This window comes from Mustela nivalis, assembly GCF_964662115.1.
Source record: "Mustela nivalis genome assembly, chromosome: 12".
Classification (NCBI taxonomy): domain Eukaryota; kingdom Metazoa; phylum Chordata; class Mammalia; order Carnivora; family Mustelidae; genus Mustela; species Mustela nivalis.
In genome coordinates, this window is record NC_139031.1 from 34,410,040 (window position 1) to 34,427,393 (window position 17,354).

General features: G+C 35.7%; 1 protein-coding gene across 34 annotated transcripts in view; it reads right to left on the reverse strand.

The window, feature by feature from the left end:
* The window catches only part of FOXP2 (forkhead box P2), a 547,754-nt gene that overhangs the window by 528,311 nt on the left and 2,089 nt on the right, over positions 1-17,354 (reverse strand). The gene's annotated exons all lie outside the window — the stretch shown is intronic.

A 17,354-nucleotide genomic window follows, 5' to 3' on the forward strand; every position in this document is an offset into this window, starting at 1 on the left:
GGTAAGGAATTTGTAACACAAAAAGCCATTTAGCTGGCTGGGAAGAGTTTCATAAACTAGATTAGACTGTACCAATCACAAGCATTTAAAATAAATAAGCTAGGGGCGCCTTGGTGGCTCAGTCGTTACGCGTCTGCCTTCAGTTCATGTCATGGGATCTCAGGTTCCTGGGATCAAGCCCCACATCGGGCTTCCTGCTCGGTGGGAAGCCTGCTTCTCCCTTCTCCCTCTCCCGCTGCTTGTGTTCCCTCTCTCGCTGTGTCTCTCTCTGTCACATAAATAAATAAAATCTTTAAAAAAAAAATAAGCTAAATTAATTCTCTGTATTCCATACAGTATTAGAACACAATTTCCTATCAACTTTCCCATCACCAATTAATAGATACAGCACATTCCCTTCCTGTGGGAAGAATTAATCCCAGTTCCAAACAGCCAACTGACAAACTCTGGAAGGCCAACTACACTTCAAATACATTTGATTGAAAAAGACTTACTTTAGATAATATTCATTTTATTTTCTGTAATTTTAAGTCAACTACTACAATAATGCTTAAGTTGAGGTCAATGAAGGCAAAAACCAGAAACTTTAACTGAAATGTCACAGAAGCAACTTACACACAACTTGACAGACTTAAACATCCCAGTCCTTAAACACATACACAACCACCTCTATGTTTCTGTCTCTTTCCCCACCACTTGTCTCTGTCTTATTTTAAAGGAAGCTAATAGTATTCTCTCCTTTCTACAGTTTGTTTTCTATATGTGACATTGTAGGTCTTTTTTTTTTTAGATTAGTAATAGTAACTCAAAATGTGAGCTCAGTGGATCAATAAAAATATTGGAAGTAAAAATTTGTTAGATTTCTGGAGATTATTTATTCTCTTTAGGAGTGTATCTTTTATATTCTAAATCAATTTTATTTCTGATGACCAATGAAATTTGGGTTTTATTTCAATTCCCTATTTTCCCTTAAAAAACACACTTTATAAATACAATGTATTATTTTGCTCTGGTGCTCTAGTGTTTCTATAAGTGTGGTCTTCATACCACCTTATTTAAATCATATTTTCTAAAATTGCAGACACCTGGCCCTTCTCTAGAACTACTAAAGAATCAGAGCAATCCAGGTTAGGCCTGGAAATTAGCATTTTAACAGTTTTTACCAAATAATTCTTATAACCAGCAAGATCATCACAGATGAATTTTTCACTTATCTATACTATGTTTCCTTAACAACATCATTTATAACATTTTATAAACTATGTTAAAACATATTAGAGCTCTTTATTTGAATAAATGTTTCTATCTTCTAGCAGTAAAGATTTCTTCAACTAACAATATATTTAGCTTGGTCTGTCATAATTTTCGTAGGTTATTTTCCAAGGGAGAATTCAACAGGCACAAAAAAAAAACATTCTAAATTTACTTAAACTTTTATTGCCACATATCAAAATTTAAACTAACTAAGAACTAGTTAAAATGACTACATGTTCTTATTGAAAATATGTCGAAAAATGACAAGTAACAGTACGGTTCTTTATTTACAGAAATAAGGGTTATAAACAGACATAGTAATAGTTTTTTTTTAAGATTTTATTTACTTATTTGACAGATAGAGATAACAAGTAGGCAGAGAGGCAGGCAGAGAGAGGGGGGGAAGCAGGCTCCCTGCTGAGCAGAGAGCCCGATGCAGGACTCGATCCTAGGACCCTGGGATCCTGACCTAAGCTGAAGGCAGAGGCTTAACCCACTGAGCCACCCGGGCACCCCACATAGTAATAGTGTTTAAATCAAGTTTTTCTTCAATGTATATCATCTATGTTGGCAACAGTAGTTTTTGTTTTGTTTTGTTTTACCTCTAGTTGTATTCCCTCCTTTGCTTTTAACATTTTCAAATAAATAAATAAATAAAAAGAGCACCTGGTTCCCAGATGAAGACCAGAGCAGTTCATGAGTGATGCGTATCTTAGCGGCCCCTTTCCCTGACTGCATTAGGTCTTTTTGCACTTTCTGTTTTTTAGGTCACACAAATACTGTAAGTAATGTAATGAAACCACAGGCTTGTCTGTATTTTCTCATACAGCCAAGCCCTGATTCATAAATATTTCATTGATTGTTGTCTTAACTCTAAAAGAGATTGGCCTGTATTTTTCTTGCTTTATTCGAAACCTTTCTCTTCTAAAAGCAATTCTGATGGTGACTTTGGTCAAGAAGCACATACTACACTGTAAAAACGACTTTCCCTCAGTAAGATGGCAGCTGCCTAGGCCAATGAATCAGAAATGTTTCATACTCAGAAACAGAAAATTCATGTGGTTCTGAACTAAAATATTTCAAAAGAAAATTCAGCATTGTATGACAGAGATATGTTTTCTGAGCTTTAAAATGACAAGAAAAGGGTTCACATAAGTACCCTTAGGTCAAAGAAAACAAGGAAAATTCAAAATGAGTTCACAGGGAAAGACTAGGAGGAATGGGTATTATGAGTTAGGTGGGTATCAAAAAATCACAAATTGCTTATTCAAAACATGGAACAGTGGAAGCCAAAAAAGGATTAAAATTCCAAGAAAAAAACTCAGAAATGATGTTGTTCAAAATACAACTCTTTCATACACTAAATAACAAATGTTACCTCAAATCAGGCCTCCTGTCAGAAAGAGAGATGTGTATTCTGAAGAGGGGAAAAAAAAAAAAAAAAGAGTCCAGCTAGCTGAGCATTGTGGATTTGCCCATAGCAAGGAAGAAAGAACATCAAGGAAAAGAACTATTCCTCATTCTTAGTCTTTTCATCCATCTTCCCATCTCCTCCAGCTTAGAGTATATCATCTACAAAGTTTATATCAAAAATAAGAACAGGAACATTCCCCAAGACAAACTCTGCAAGATTGGCTTTAGTTAACCTAAAAAATATAAATAAAGAAATACCAGAACACATAAACAGAAAAACCTAGCTACAGGGTCACTGTAAGTAAATACAGGAGGAGATTCTCTTTACGCAAAGGCACAGGAGCAAATCTAGTTGAAGAGCCGTCTGACTGTTAAAGAGCTGTGGTGTGAAGTTTTCAAATTTCCCATTCCAGCCAGATACTCCACTCATCTAACTGTACCCCAGGCCTCTGGTCTACCCATACCCTCACTTGCCAGCATACATAAAAAGCTTTGAGATGGGCCAGAGCTTTGTCTCATACTTAAAGCTGTGCTGCTTCATGACTCTTCAACCTGTCTGGGGACCTTCCTGACATCTTTGTATTGCTCCGACCTCTGGAAAACTCATGTGAAAGACATTCTTGACTCACTATCTACATCTCTGATGACCCACCTGATAATTGCACTTTATTCACCAGATATAGGCTGTGATACTCATTATAACAAAAGTTGAGCATCTAATAAATTACTGGCATCCAAATAATTTCTTCTTCCTGACAGCTTAAGAAGCAATGAGGAGAATTACTACTTGGGCCTGAATAGCAATGAAAAGGGAAGAACTCTCATGAAAGAATTTGTCGAATTAAGCTCATTCCAAGCCAGTGTTTAAATGTGGCATGGATTTTAGTAGCATCAGTTATAAACTATGTTTATAACTATATGAATGTGTGTGTGTGGGGGGGCAAAATATAATCCATGGGCTAAAAGTGGCTCACTCCTTGATTTTGGATGATCAGTGAGTTAAGAATGGTTTTTAAACAGCTGAATAAAAACCAAAAGAAAACTATTTTGTGAAATATGAAAATTATATGAAATGCAAACTTTAGTGTCCATAAACAAACCTTACTGTCACACAGCCACATTTATTCATTTAGGTATTGTTCATAGCTGCTCCTAAACTATATGGCAGAGTTGAATAGCTGTGGTAGAGACCTATGACCCACCGAACCTATATTTACTATCTAGCCCTTTACAGAAAAAATTTGCCATCCCCTAATATATGATGGCTTGGCATGAAACTCTAACATAAAAAATGGCTTGGGATAAATATCTATGAAATGATGAGTTACTGAAAGTGAAATTATGACCCTATCGCCAGCCTGAGAAGGCATTAAAAAGAAGAAAAGAAAAAAAAAAAAACAGAAAATAGTTTAAAAAAAAAAATCAGAGTTACACAGGGATTATTTGACCTCAGAAATAATATCACATGTCAAGGAATAGTACAGAAACATGACTCAAAGCTTTAATAAATACTTAAAATGGGCTGAAGCAACCTCCTCCTCCCCTCACAAAAATCTAAGAATGCTTCAAGATCTTATTTAGGTATAAGAAAAAAATATAAAAGAAGTCATGAGGCTACTGTTTGGTGACAGTGGTATATTATCAGATAACTGAGATGAATCTTAGGTGGTTTTTACATTCTCCACCAAAAAGGAAAGTATTGAAACTAAAATGAAAAATCAGATATGATTAATAAGAAAATCAAAGCTCAGGAATTAATAAGAGAACAATGAAATAAATCACTTCAGTGAAATATCACTTCAATGAAATAAATGAAATAAATGCATGGCCAATGGAAGACAATCTCGCGGTATTAAAAGTAAATGTTATAGGAGCGCCTGGGTGGCTCAGAGGGTTAAGCCTCTGCCTTCGGCTCAGGCCATGATCTCAGGGTCCTGGGATGGAGCCCCACACTGGGCTCTCTGCTCAGCAGGGAGCCTGCTTTTCCCTCTCTCTCTGCCTGCCTCTCTGCCTACTTGTGCCCTTTCTACCAATAAATAAATAAAATCTTAAAAAAAAAAAGTAAATGTTACAACAGAACAATGCTGATAACCCTGAAGAGCTATAAACAATAGGAAAGCAGACATAATACATAAGAGGGGCAAATGCTACTTTATTTTTTTAAGGTAAAAGGATTCTAGAAAATGAAGATCAGTGATCTTGACATTATTCCTCAACAAAATTCTAGAACAGGTTACTAAACAGATGGTTTGTGAGCACTTAAATTTAAAAAAAAAAAAAAAAAAAAAAAAAGAACCTGCCATGGATTTGTTAAAAATAAGCCATGCCAAACCTTGTTTCCTTTTCTGACATGTTACTAGATGAGTAAATCAAAGAAATGCAGTAGCTATATAATAGCTAGACCAAGAAAAGCACAGAGAAAAGTCTCTCATGGCCAGGTTGGGGTATGTCCACTTACTATCGGTGTAACTTTAAGAAAATTTCTTAACATCTGGGATAAGAGGTAAATTTCATGTGTCTCTCATGTGTCTACATGTGTTGTGAGCAAAGGCAGTGGCAGATTTGTTCTAGACTGTCTGTCCCCAAATGTTTGTAGAGCAAATAGCCTTTGCAGACAGAAACAGTGTCTCCCCATGGAATAAAGGGGAAGTTTACCTACGGTCCGTTACAAAAGATCTGGGTTCCTAAACGTGGCATTCCACATCCGTGAAATAACTCACTGAGTATGCCCCCATGAACCTGAGCCACTCTACAGAACTCCTGTAGGACTCGGGCTGGGGAGAGGGGGTGGGCAAGGAACCGAAAAGAATCAAGAAGCTCACACTGCTTGCTGTAGGGGCGGCAATAAAGTCCTCTGCCTCTGACCCCGAAGTCTTGGGTCTTCCGCAAGCATCCAGAAAGCAGTGTGGCTACTTTGTTGGCTTGCAAGGAGGGTGAAATTTCAGATCCTTCACAACTCAGCTTGCCATTTGTCGAATGGGGAAATAACAGAACCTCCTTATAAAGGTATTATGAAGAGTACATGAATTAACACACACAAATTGCTTAGAAAATGCCCATTTAAACTACCTGCTCTGTGAAGGCTATCCATTATTAAGATTGATTTCCAATGTTTATGGGTAGGTAAATAATCACATCCAAAGGATTAATGACAAGTGAAGGAATCCACGTGCACTAACTTTAGTAAAGGCTCCATTCTTAACCCTATTCTGCTCAATGTTTTTAAAAATAATCAAATAGAGCTACAGAAATATATTAATCAAATTATGGACGACACAGTCGCTAACACAGAGCATAGAATCAGGATTTTGTTTAGATCTTGAAATGTTGAGTAAACTATAAAAGAAGAATTTAAAAGACACACAAATCCTACTTCTAAAATAAACTAATCAAATTATTCACTCTTGGCAACTTCTATAAAGTGAATTACAACTCAAGTGAAAATGCAACATGACTAAAAAATGAATTGCTATTAGGTCAGAGGGAAAAGAAGGTGGAGATAAATTTTCAATGTGTTCTGTTCCGGTGAGGCCAACTCTTGGTGTGGTATTTAGCTCTGCGTACATTTTAAAGGGAAACTCTGGCAAACAGAAGCATACCCAGAGGAGAGTTATCAGAACTGTGAAGAATGAAATAAGTCCTTACAGTATATAAAGTATAATAGGGGAATACCTGACTTCTTTAGCTACAGAAAGGAAAGATTTAGCGGAAATGAAAGCTTTCAAACATCTCCAAAGTCATCGATGTGAAATACACTGTGTAAATTCAAAGGGTAGAGCTAGAAATAATGGCTGATTCTACTTCAGTATAAGGAAGAACTCCTAAAGAATTAAATTTTTTCAAATGTTGGATGTTAAGATAACAAATTTTTCATTCATGGAAGTTCCTGAAAGCCACTAGCCTGAATTATGACCATGGGTACCGCCTCCTTCACATCCAGATGTCCTTTGACTGCTCAATTCTTGTCTGTTAAAAAAGCCAACCCACCAGAAGTTTCTCCAGGCTTCTTGTCTGCTTTCTCTCCTATCTTTCACTCCCTGGTTTCCGTTCCATTTCAGCCCACCTAGCCCCTTCGAACTGACAATTTGTTCTTAGCAGCCCATGTGACCCTTTGATTCACCTCAGATATTCCCTTTCCAGTCACTGCAGCCCGTAGGCCATTTAACGAAGGCTCCTGGTTAAGAAACCCTAGGCCTATCTCCCGTCTGACTTGGAAGGGAGGATGGAAAATCAGTTTCATGAACTCAAAGACTCTCTTCATTTCCAGGGCTCTCTGATTCTTCTTACTTCTTTTGCCCCTTACATAAACTGGTGGATGATCTGTGATTAAGGAATAAACAAATAAGTGAATGAATAAATGAAAAAAAAATATTGAACAACTGATGATGAGCCTCTTTCTTCTATAAAAACTGGTTACCTGAATGGGTCTTATATACTCCAAACAGATGACAAGGGGTGAAAAGACATGAACAGTAAGCACCCATGGGTACAAGAAAAGCAAGTATGAAAGCAAGAGAGACTGGGGGTGGGAGCAGGAGCAAGGGAAGAGAATTATGGTAAAAACCCCCAAATTAATTTTCAGAAATCATTAGTCAGTAATGTCTCTTGTTTGGAAGCCATGCCAATTTATAAGGCAAAATAAAATTTGAGGCTATATAAAAATATATTTGAGTAGAAAATGAGAGAATTCTAAACTCCTGAGAAATTACAATGGGAACAAGCAACTACATTATTGCGGAGAAAAAAATAATACACCACAACAATATGAACGAGTCTCAAACGCATGATGCTGATTGAAAGAAGCCTGACTCTGAAGGCTACAGGCTGTATGATTTTATTTATAAAACAGACTTGAATATGGTACATGTATACAATGGAATATCATTCAGCTATAAGAAGGGAGGATATTCTGTCATTTGTGATAGACAGCATGGATGGACCTTGAGCACATTATGCTAAGTGAGATAAAGTCAGACAAAGCCCATTACTGTATGATATTACCATGTGGAATCTAAAAAAAGTCACACTTAGAAAAAACGTCAAGTAGAGTGGTGGTTACCAGCGGATCGGGGTTAGAGATTAACTGACTATATTGAAGGGTTCAAACTTGTAACTTGCTTGTAAATAAGCCATAGAGATCTAATGTATCATGAATATAGACTACAATATGGTACTACAATTATGTAATATGATAAATATCACTACAATGGCAATCATGTTATAATAGACAAGTGTATCAAAGTAACACACTAGGCCCCCAAAATTTACACAGTATAAAAACTTGCCCAAAAAAAGTGGGGGGGAGACTTGAAAACTATAGGGACAGGATATAGATCAGCAGTTACCAGGGCCTAGAGGATGAAAGGGGATTTTGACGAAAAGGCACATGGAAACATTTTGTAGCGTGATGGGACTGTTCTATATCTTAACTATGGTGGTGATTACACAACTATTTATGTTTGTCAAGATTTACAGAACGTTACACTAAAGGGGGGTGAATTTCACCATATATAAATTATCTTTAACAAAAAATGGAATGAAACAAAAGAGCTTAAAACAACTTCATGATGATGAGTAATTAAAATAGACACAATATTGTCTATTTGTCTATCAATAGACACAATAAAAGAAAATTACCAGAATCGTTTCTACAATATAATAGCCAACATATTTTTTTTTTAAGATTTATTTGAGAGAAAGAGCACATGAACACTGGAGAGGAGCAGAGGGAGAGGGAGAGGGACAGAATCCCAAGCAGATGCCCCACAGAGCAAGAAGCCTGTTACGGGGCTCAGTCTCAGGACCCTGAAATCATGACCTGAGCTGAAATCAAGAGTTAGATGCTCAACCAACTGAGTCACTCAGACGCCCCCACAACATTCTTTCTTAAAATGAAATGTTAAATATATTGCCAAATACATTTTTTTTAAAAATAACTAAATATATTTTTACTGTCTCATGTATAGTTAACATGTAAAAATAAAATTATTCATTCACATTCCATTTCTTAAATATCCTCTCATAAGAAACATAATCCTAGGAATAAGAAAATAAACATTAAATATTTTTCTTAGTTATGTATTCATAGCTTGTTACCATATATTCTCTTTCATTGTACATTTGCACTTAAAATTTGATCTTATATAGTCAGAAAAACAAGTTGTCTCTTCAAATGAAAACAAAACTTATAACAATGTTCCTTTAACATAGCAATATGAGTAAGCATGTACTTAGTCATATTTTAGAATCTGGTATTGATACAGACCAGTGGAAATGATATATTTCCAGGATACAATTAAAAGGATATCAAAGAGAACAAATCTGTAAAATTAAATACCAATTAGACGTAACAAATCACTCTCCCTTGTTCTGTTTGCGGAACAGTATGAGGAACAGACACGTAGGGGAAGGGACAGTTTGACATTTATGAATATTACAAAAGAGCAAAGAATTAGAAGGATAAAATAACTTAAAAGCATGCTTTTCTGGAAGTAAATATTATAAAGTGATCAAAATTATAGATTTAAAATTATTTTATTTGGGACAACACGAAGCCAGGCTGTCCAATGATTTCTATTTTAAGTTACAGGAATATACATTCTCTAACAAGGTAAAACACATTGAAATGTGCGTGTTTGCAAGCTTACATCACTGTTAGAAACTCCCACAATTTATAATCCCTTACCTTCTGTTGCTATTCTCCTTGTTTGTCTGCATAAAGACAAACCTTTACCGCCAGGAGAAAAGCAGCCAGAATAAACAGAGAGAGCAAACTTTGCATGACGGGAGGGCACACTTCATGGGGTGCATACACCAACTGTATGTGTTGCACAACTAGGGGATGGGGCAGCAGAGCAGTGAAGACTGATCTAGGCGAGGCTCTAAAAACTTTTTAGCAGTAGCCAGGAGAAGTAGAAAGATGCCTCAAGAGATTTGGGGCAAAACTTCCTATGTGGCACACTGTATAAAACCGTGTCACTCCCTTTAAGCCAAACTACAGCAAAGATATGTAGTATTCCTGTAGCTGGGAGTTGTGTTTCCTTTAAAGCAGCACAATGCATAGGCTGGACCATGTGGCAGCCCGACATTTTATGTGGGTTCTAAAAATGTATGTCTGTGTGTGTGAAGTCCATCAAAAAGGGGAGCTCTAATTTTAAAAGACAAAGTTTATCAAACAGCTTATCCAACTCCACACTTTATTTCTGGATTGGTGACGCCTCGAGCTAAATATATGAATGAGCACAGGACCAAAGCAAAATTGTGAAGAAATTAATATTTTGGAAAGTTAATGACATGCACTTCAGGGGAGAGAATGCCAGGGGGTTATTTATTCCGAAGCTCTTACCCCAAACGTGATCAACCCCATGTGAACTCTACCTTCTCTGCTTGTCTCAGTGTTCTGGTTAAAGGAGAGGAGGCTCCATTCCTGACAGAAAAGGAGTGGTGTGAAAACACCCAGCAGGCTGAGGTAATAGAAGAATAATACTTTTGGATTTTAGCTGAGTCCCCCTGAGCTGCATAAGCAGTTATTTGTGGTAACCATTGTTAGTTTTACTTGTTTTTATTTTATGAAGTATCTTTTTCTTTCATTTATTCATTTATGTGTGTTTTTATGGCAGTAAAGGGAGAACATGTTCACAGCTTCAAATTTGGTTCTATGTATTTCAAAAAAGACCTTAACTGAAAATAATCTAAAAACTAATCCAGGCTCTTTTTAATTTTGGAGGAAATAACCTACTCAACATCACACAACAGTCATAGACAGACCAAGGACCGGAATGCACGTCTCCTGGCACTTAACACAGAATTCTGCATAGTAAACCAAACTGGTTATTTTACCAGCTGTAATAATAATTACACTTTCCAGAAGGATCCATCTTCCTTCACATTCTAACATGCATTATGATTACCAAAGAAGGGCTTTAATACGAAATTTCCGACTCAGAACAAGGAAAGGCGAACACACTGGAATAGCCAGAGGCAACATGGAGGGCACTGGGTGTCCAAGGAGCCAGAGAAGAGTAGCAGAAGATGTAAGTTAGTAATTTTTTAAAAAGGGAAAAGTGGGGTAATTATGTAATAAAAGCCCACTTTGCCTTGTTTCACAGTTTTCCAAGGGCTACACCTTCACTGATGGAGTAATAAAGTATCAGAACGATTTTGAAAGATTTCATAATTCAGTTTGGAGGAGGAAGGAAGGGAAGAGAAAAATGAGAACGGAGGCCAGGAAGAGAGCTCTCCTTCTTCATTATCAACAGAAATGATAGAGACTCCTTTTCCTGTTCTCAAGGTATTTAAAATAAATCTGCTGAGCAAGTTAGTGTGTATTTCAAATATGGACATAATATGTGAGAGGGAGATCTACAGAGCCTCAGGTTTATAAGAAAATAATGAATGGGGATTAAAGAGGACACTTGTTATCATGAGTACCAGATGATTTATGGAAGTGTTGAATATACTGTACACCTGAAATGAATATTAGTTAACACGGTATGTTAACTAAGTGTAAATAAAATAAAAGCTTAAAAAGAAAATAATCTGTGTATTTGTTTGATGTTTTATGGAAAGTTGTATTACTAACCCATACCTTAGTTATGGGTCCAAAAGCAATCTGAGCAAGTTCAATAGTGATATTTTAAATTTGGAGAGATGGACCTTCCATCAAATCATAAATCCTCCATCTGCTCTGTTTAAGGATAGATACGGAAAGAATGAGACAAAAGAGAAGTAGGAAACTTACGGTGTGTGAGCCAATGCAAAGAAGGAAAGTCATCTAAACCCAAAGGTTTTCAGAAGAGAACTTGGCTTAACCCATTTTCCCCCATCTTCCCTACAGACAATCCCAGAAATATTTCATATTGTCAATGTTGTATCCATAGTGTAGCCTTTAGAAATATCGATGGAGTCTATTTATGCTATTCATATTAAAATATAATTATGAAATAAATGATTAAATGTCATTTTGACTAAACTAAGCATTATTATATTGAAGCATTCAACTATTGAGCATTTGTTGTTATCCAGAAACATAAACATCCATTCACACCTTTTAAAAGTTAAGTGCAATATTGTTTCTCAGATGGGAATAAAAAAGAGATACAAAATACTGAACTAGAAGTATATCCACCAGAGAGCAGAGCCACGTCTTGGTCAATACAGTAGTGAACAGTTTTCCCAAATGTGATAAAGTATAAAATAAGCATAAAGTAAAAAATAATTTCAGTCACACAAAAAGTGAGGCACTGATACAGACAGAAGTAATTTCTTGTACCTCCAACAAGTCATTCATTCTTTTTTTTAAAATTTTATTAATTTTATTTTTTTCAGTGTTCCATAATTCACTGTTTAAGCACCACACCCAGTGCTCCATGCAATACGTGCCCTCTGCAATACCCACCACTAGGCTCACCCAACCTCCTCCTCCAAAACCCTCAGTTTGTTTCTCATTCATTCTTAGCTGCTACCTAATGCAAGTCACCGTTCTAAGCATTGGGTTAGAACAGTGAACAGAACAAAATCCCTGGCTCCACGGAATGTACGTTCTCATTGGGAGGACATATGATAAATAAACAACTTGTAAAAATGTCCGTTGATGGTGGTGCTGTGGGGCAAATGAATGTATGGTAAAGGTGGCAAAGCAAGGTCTATGAGGATTTATTATTTTATACAGGACAGTTTTCTCTAATAAGGATATGTTTGAGCAGAGGCATGAAATCCGTGAAGATATCTGAGTGTAGAGCATTTCAGACGGAGAACACAGAGAAAAACTCTGAGGTGGGAATCAGCTTATCCTGTTTTGAGAAATATCAAGGAAGCCAGTGTGTCTAGAGTTGACCGAATAAGAGGAGAATGTTAGGAAAGAATGTCAGATAGGTAGCAGGGGTCAAATAACATGGACTTATATAAGGTCTTTGTCTTTTATTCTCAGGGACATAAGAAGCTGCTGGAAGGTTTATAGAGAAGAGTGACATAATCACATATTTTTAAAAGATCGCTCTGCTGTGTGGGGAACAAACCGTGGTGCCTAGAGAGAGAAGAGGGGGAGATAAATAGCTACTGCAACATTTCAGGGAGGAGATGATAGTCTATCTGATCAGATGGGCAGTGTGATGGTACCAACTAAATGTACCAAACAAGATTGGGGAGTGGGCGGGGCACTTAGCTAAACTAAAGGCAGACGGAGAAAGGGAAAAAACTGAAGACAAAAAGTAAAGAGTTAGCTAAAGGCATACAGATATAGATCAACCAAATCCTGGAACATAACTTTGGGTGAAGTAATGGTGAGGAATAGTTCTTAAGGATGTTGGGGATCTTTTTTTTTAAATGAGATGATTTTATGACAGTCTACATATGCTAAGATGTTAAGCTATTTGGATTAGTGTACTATAAGTTTCTCCTCGCTATCTGCCAGTGAGAAATTTTATAAATGCTTTCTCTGAAATATGTCTACCACTGATTTTTTTTCTTACCCCCTAAAATACACTTTAAGAAAGTTTGCTATTTTCTTAAATTGAGAAAAAGTTGCAAAATGAGGGCTGTAGTTGGGTATATGTACCAAAATAATACAAAACTAAAAAAATACAAAAAACTCTCACAGAAAATGCCGTTATAAAACTTAAGAAAGAAATGAATACCACAGAAACCTTACACTATTTCTAGTAGCATGCCTTATTTGAGGAATTCAAAGTTAATTTCCTTAACTTCCTAAAAAAAAGTATAACATTCTCATGACATAAATCTTTTAGTCTTATGTTAGAAAGATCTTTAAAAAGAAACACTAAAAACTTAAATAAATTTTAAATCAACATTATCTTCCACAAAGTATATTTTAAGCCTTCCAAGACAGAAATAAAGAGAAATTAAGGAACATTAATAAGCTAAAAATGCTGAGAGCTTTTAAACCCCTGGGGATTCATTTGTTTCACAGCAATGTGCTTCACAACACTTAAATTATTTGTTTTTGCTAATAAAAATAATATGCCATAGAGAAAGAAATGAAGACATATTTATCAATATAATGGGAAGGTATGTTCTAGAGATCCCTGGTAGATTATAGGAAGAGGGAAGTATACAACTGAATGGGAAATTGAATGAAATTGGTAAAATATAGGTCCAAGAACATTTATTTCAAATATCAAGGAATTTAAAAGGTTGAACCTGGGACTGCATAGATAATTCATGGAAAAAAATTTATTTTAAACAAAATTTTAGATAAAATTACATAAACTGAAGTAACGTAGAATTTCAATTGTTCATAGAAAGCCAGTTGGACAGGTAAAGAAATACAAGGAAGAATAAACAAAACTCATAATTACAAAGTAAAAAAGTATTAGGATCCAAAGCTGAGAACATTAAAATATAATGTAGCTTTGAAAATGAAATGGGGATGGGAACAGTATACCTCATGTCTGAGCCCTGATACTCTTAATTTGGCTGCTTGGCAAAAAACTGTAGAGATAAACACAAATTCCCAGTCACTCCAACTACAAAATTGAGATTACATTCCTAAGAATTAGAACAATACTTAAAATACCACATTTGAGAAAACAGCAAAATACTGAGGCACCTATACAGAGAAAAGCAGTTTTAATACATACTGAAAATAAGTCACCACATACATATAGCTTTATTTTTCATTTTAATATTAATAGTGTTGGAACATAATGCACCTAAATCTTCTTGAAGGACCTCTCTCCAGCATCTCAGTGCTCTAACATTAACCTTTTAATTGGTCATAATAATTCTTCACATTTCACCAAAGTTAACTCTTTTTTACTTGTTTTATTTGGAAAATTGGGGGTGGGGTCAGATAAATACACTGAGCAGAGCAAATAAGTGTACACAAAAATACATCAGAGGCAATGACAAGGCAAAAGTCAGCAAATGGAAGTAAGTGCCCATTAGTTTTAATAGGTAGGAATACCTACAGAGAAGAATATTCCACAGCAAAGAGTATTCCACTATCTGAGAATTTACGAAATTCAACGGCAATGAATCTTCACATAAGCAATGCTGATCTTAAGAAAAAAAAGTAATGGTATTTTTAGACAACTCCCCCAAACTATGCTTAGTTAGTCTGCTGAAATAAATATTTATGGGGTCCATTTGCAAGTTCTGAAAAACAAATGAAGAAACCAAAGTTCTAGAACAACTCCATGAAAAGGACTTAAGCCTCATGAAGAAAAAAACAAAAACAAAAAAAAATACCTCTAGGAACCTAAAGTATTTTACTTGATAAAGACTATGGAAGTGACATGACTGGAGGTCAATTATATTAAGAGATACACAGTTGGATCTAAGAAAATATTTATGTCATCTAAAGAAGGAATAGAACTAAAGTAAACTATGGCATATAACATTTGATTTAGGCATTAGATTCTCTGTGATCATAAGCCCCAGAATATGTTTAAGGAAAGTTGCAAACACCTGGATTACTTTTTCAGGCCCTTAAGAAAATATGCAACAGTCATTCTGGGTTGGGTCTGATCAAGTTTGTTAGAAACTCTATGAATTAGGGAGTACATAAGTAAGGTTACTTTGAAAAATCTATGTAAATCTTAAGCTCTCATTGGGCCTGATTTAAGAAACAGGCTTTCTTTCTTCAAAGGGCAGTATGAATCTGGGCACTGGTTAGAATATCTGAAATCCATTCAATTATCACTAAGAGTACTACCATCTATGAAAAGTTAAAGAAAAAAAGAAAAAATAGTTTGAGTATGTCAAGAATTAGTATTCAGTAATTGTAATGAAATGGTTATTTCTGAATTCAGTGGTGATTTGCAATTTTGTCTAGCAACAATCAGGTCAAGAGAACTTTTCAGTGGCATTGTCTACTTACAAGTCAGTGGCTTCTTTCTAGTTTAATTTAGAGAGAAAGAAAATACATGACCACTTCCATCATTCAGTTTTCTATCAGTATTATAACTAATAGCTGATCTAACATGATACTATCAACTCAGAAATAGACAAGGGTGATGAGGCAGAGCCAGCTATAAATCCTTAAAAATATCACAAATAATATGCCCTTTATGTAATTGAGTTCCATATCCCTCACATTTTCTCTTGAAATAAAAATGTCTGGTAAATTTGTCTGGCTATGTTCATTACACTGTTATATGCCCTATGAGTCTCAGTCAAACCATGAAGTTATTTTCACATATTTAAATATACTTTTAATAAAGTATAATTCCAATAGCTATGCAAAGAGAGTTGGTCTGTGTTTTTTAATTCTTGCTTGTACAAAAGGAATAGAACTCATTACAGGTTATCTGTAAATTTAATGTTCACCTTTTTTCCAATTTTTATGGTGTGCCACATACAACAATCCCCCCTATTTAGCTTTCTAGAATATTACAAGGATTCATTTTATTAGTAAAAGCAAAACCACTGTACTATCATCAGTGCAAAGAAATAAAACTTCAATGACAGTTTATTTAGACACAACCATTAACAAATCTATTCATGTCCTAAGGTAATTAAAGGTCTCTTTCCACCCAGAGTATGAATTCTATGAAAACAATATTCAAGTCTAAAATTTCCATCACTCTGATCCCAAAATATTAGTTGAGAAATTTTGATAAACAGTTAAAAATAGTTCATAGTTGTTATTTGTATATAATTTCCTTTGATTATTCTAGCACCCACTGTAGTGCAGTAACATATTAATAATCTATGCATAAAAGAAAGCATGTATTATACTATTTAAACTGAATGATAAAAAGTATTCTCTTAAAAATCCTTGTATTCTTATACTTAATAGTGAACTTTATGCTGATCTTTGAAAATTGAGTGTCCTCTCTCCCTTACCTACAGGCATCTATCATGAGGTTTCCAGTCTCCTCCTTAAAAGTTAGTAACTTGATCACAAACATTTATTTCATTCAGTTTTGAATAACAATGAAATAGTGGGGTTCTTAAGCAAGCACTGAATTGAACAACTACTGAACGTGGGTCTAGATAAGTAATAAAAATGTAAGAAAGGAAGGAAGGGAGAGGGGGAAGGAAGGAGGGAGGGACAGAGAAAGGGAAGAAGGAAGGAAAGGAAAGAAAAAACGACTTTTAAAAAGCTTCAAAACTAAAATGAAATTTTACGAGGCTAATGATCATCGTGCATATAACTTTATACCCGCTTTATTAATGGCATACACAAATAAATCAAAATTGTAAATTAATTGTTTAACACTACTAAACAAACATTACATTTTAAAATTCCACTACACTGAGAATATACTTCTCCATAACTCATAGTGACAGAAAAGATAAACAGGCCCCTTGACAACTTAAAACATTTCCCGAGGTACGCCACAACGCAAGACTGAAGAGGAAAGTATCTGAAAGCTCATCTCTGCTTCAGTGTTGACCTCTAACATGGGCTTGCTATGAACACACCCCTCCTGTCTCCACCGCGGCCTCGCCAAACTACCTGGGTGAGGAGAGCGTGCAAAGATGTGCCTTCCAGGCAAACTTTTGCTTTCTAAAAGTTAATCTCTCCAAATACTTCCAGTTGGAAAACGTCCACTTCAGCTACTTGACACCAGGGCGTCACTTTCTCCCCTCGGCTTACCTGCTCCTACTTAATTATTCTTCCAAGTAGACTCTGGGCATGTTGGGGAGGTAGCTCTTTAAGCACTTCTGAATCCATGATGACTGTATAGGTACACATCTTACACACTCCCACAGGTCTTTCA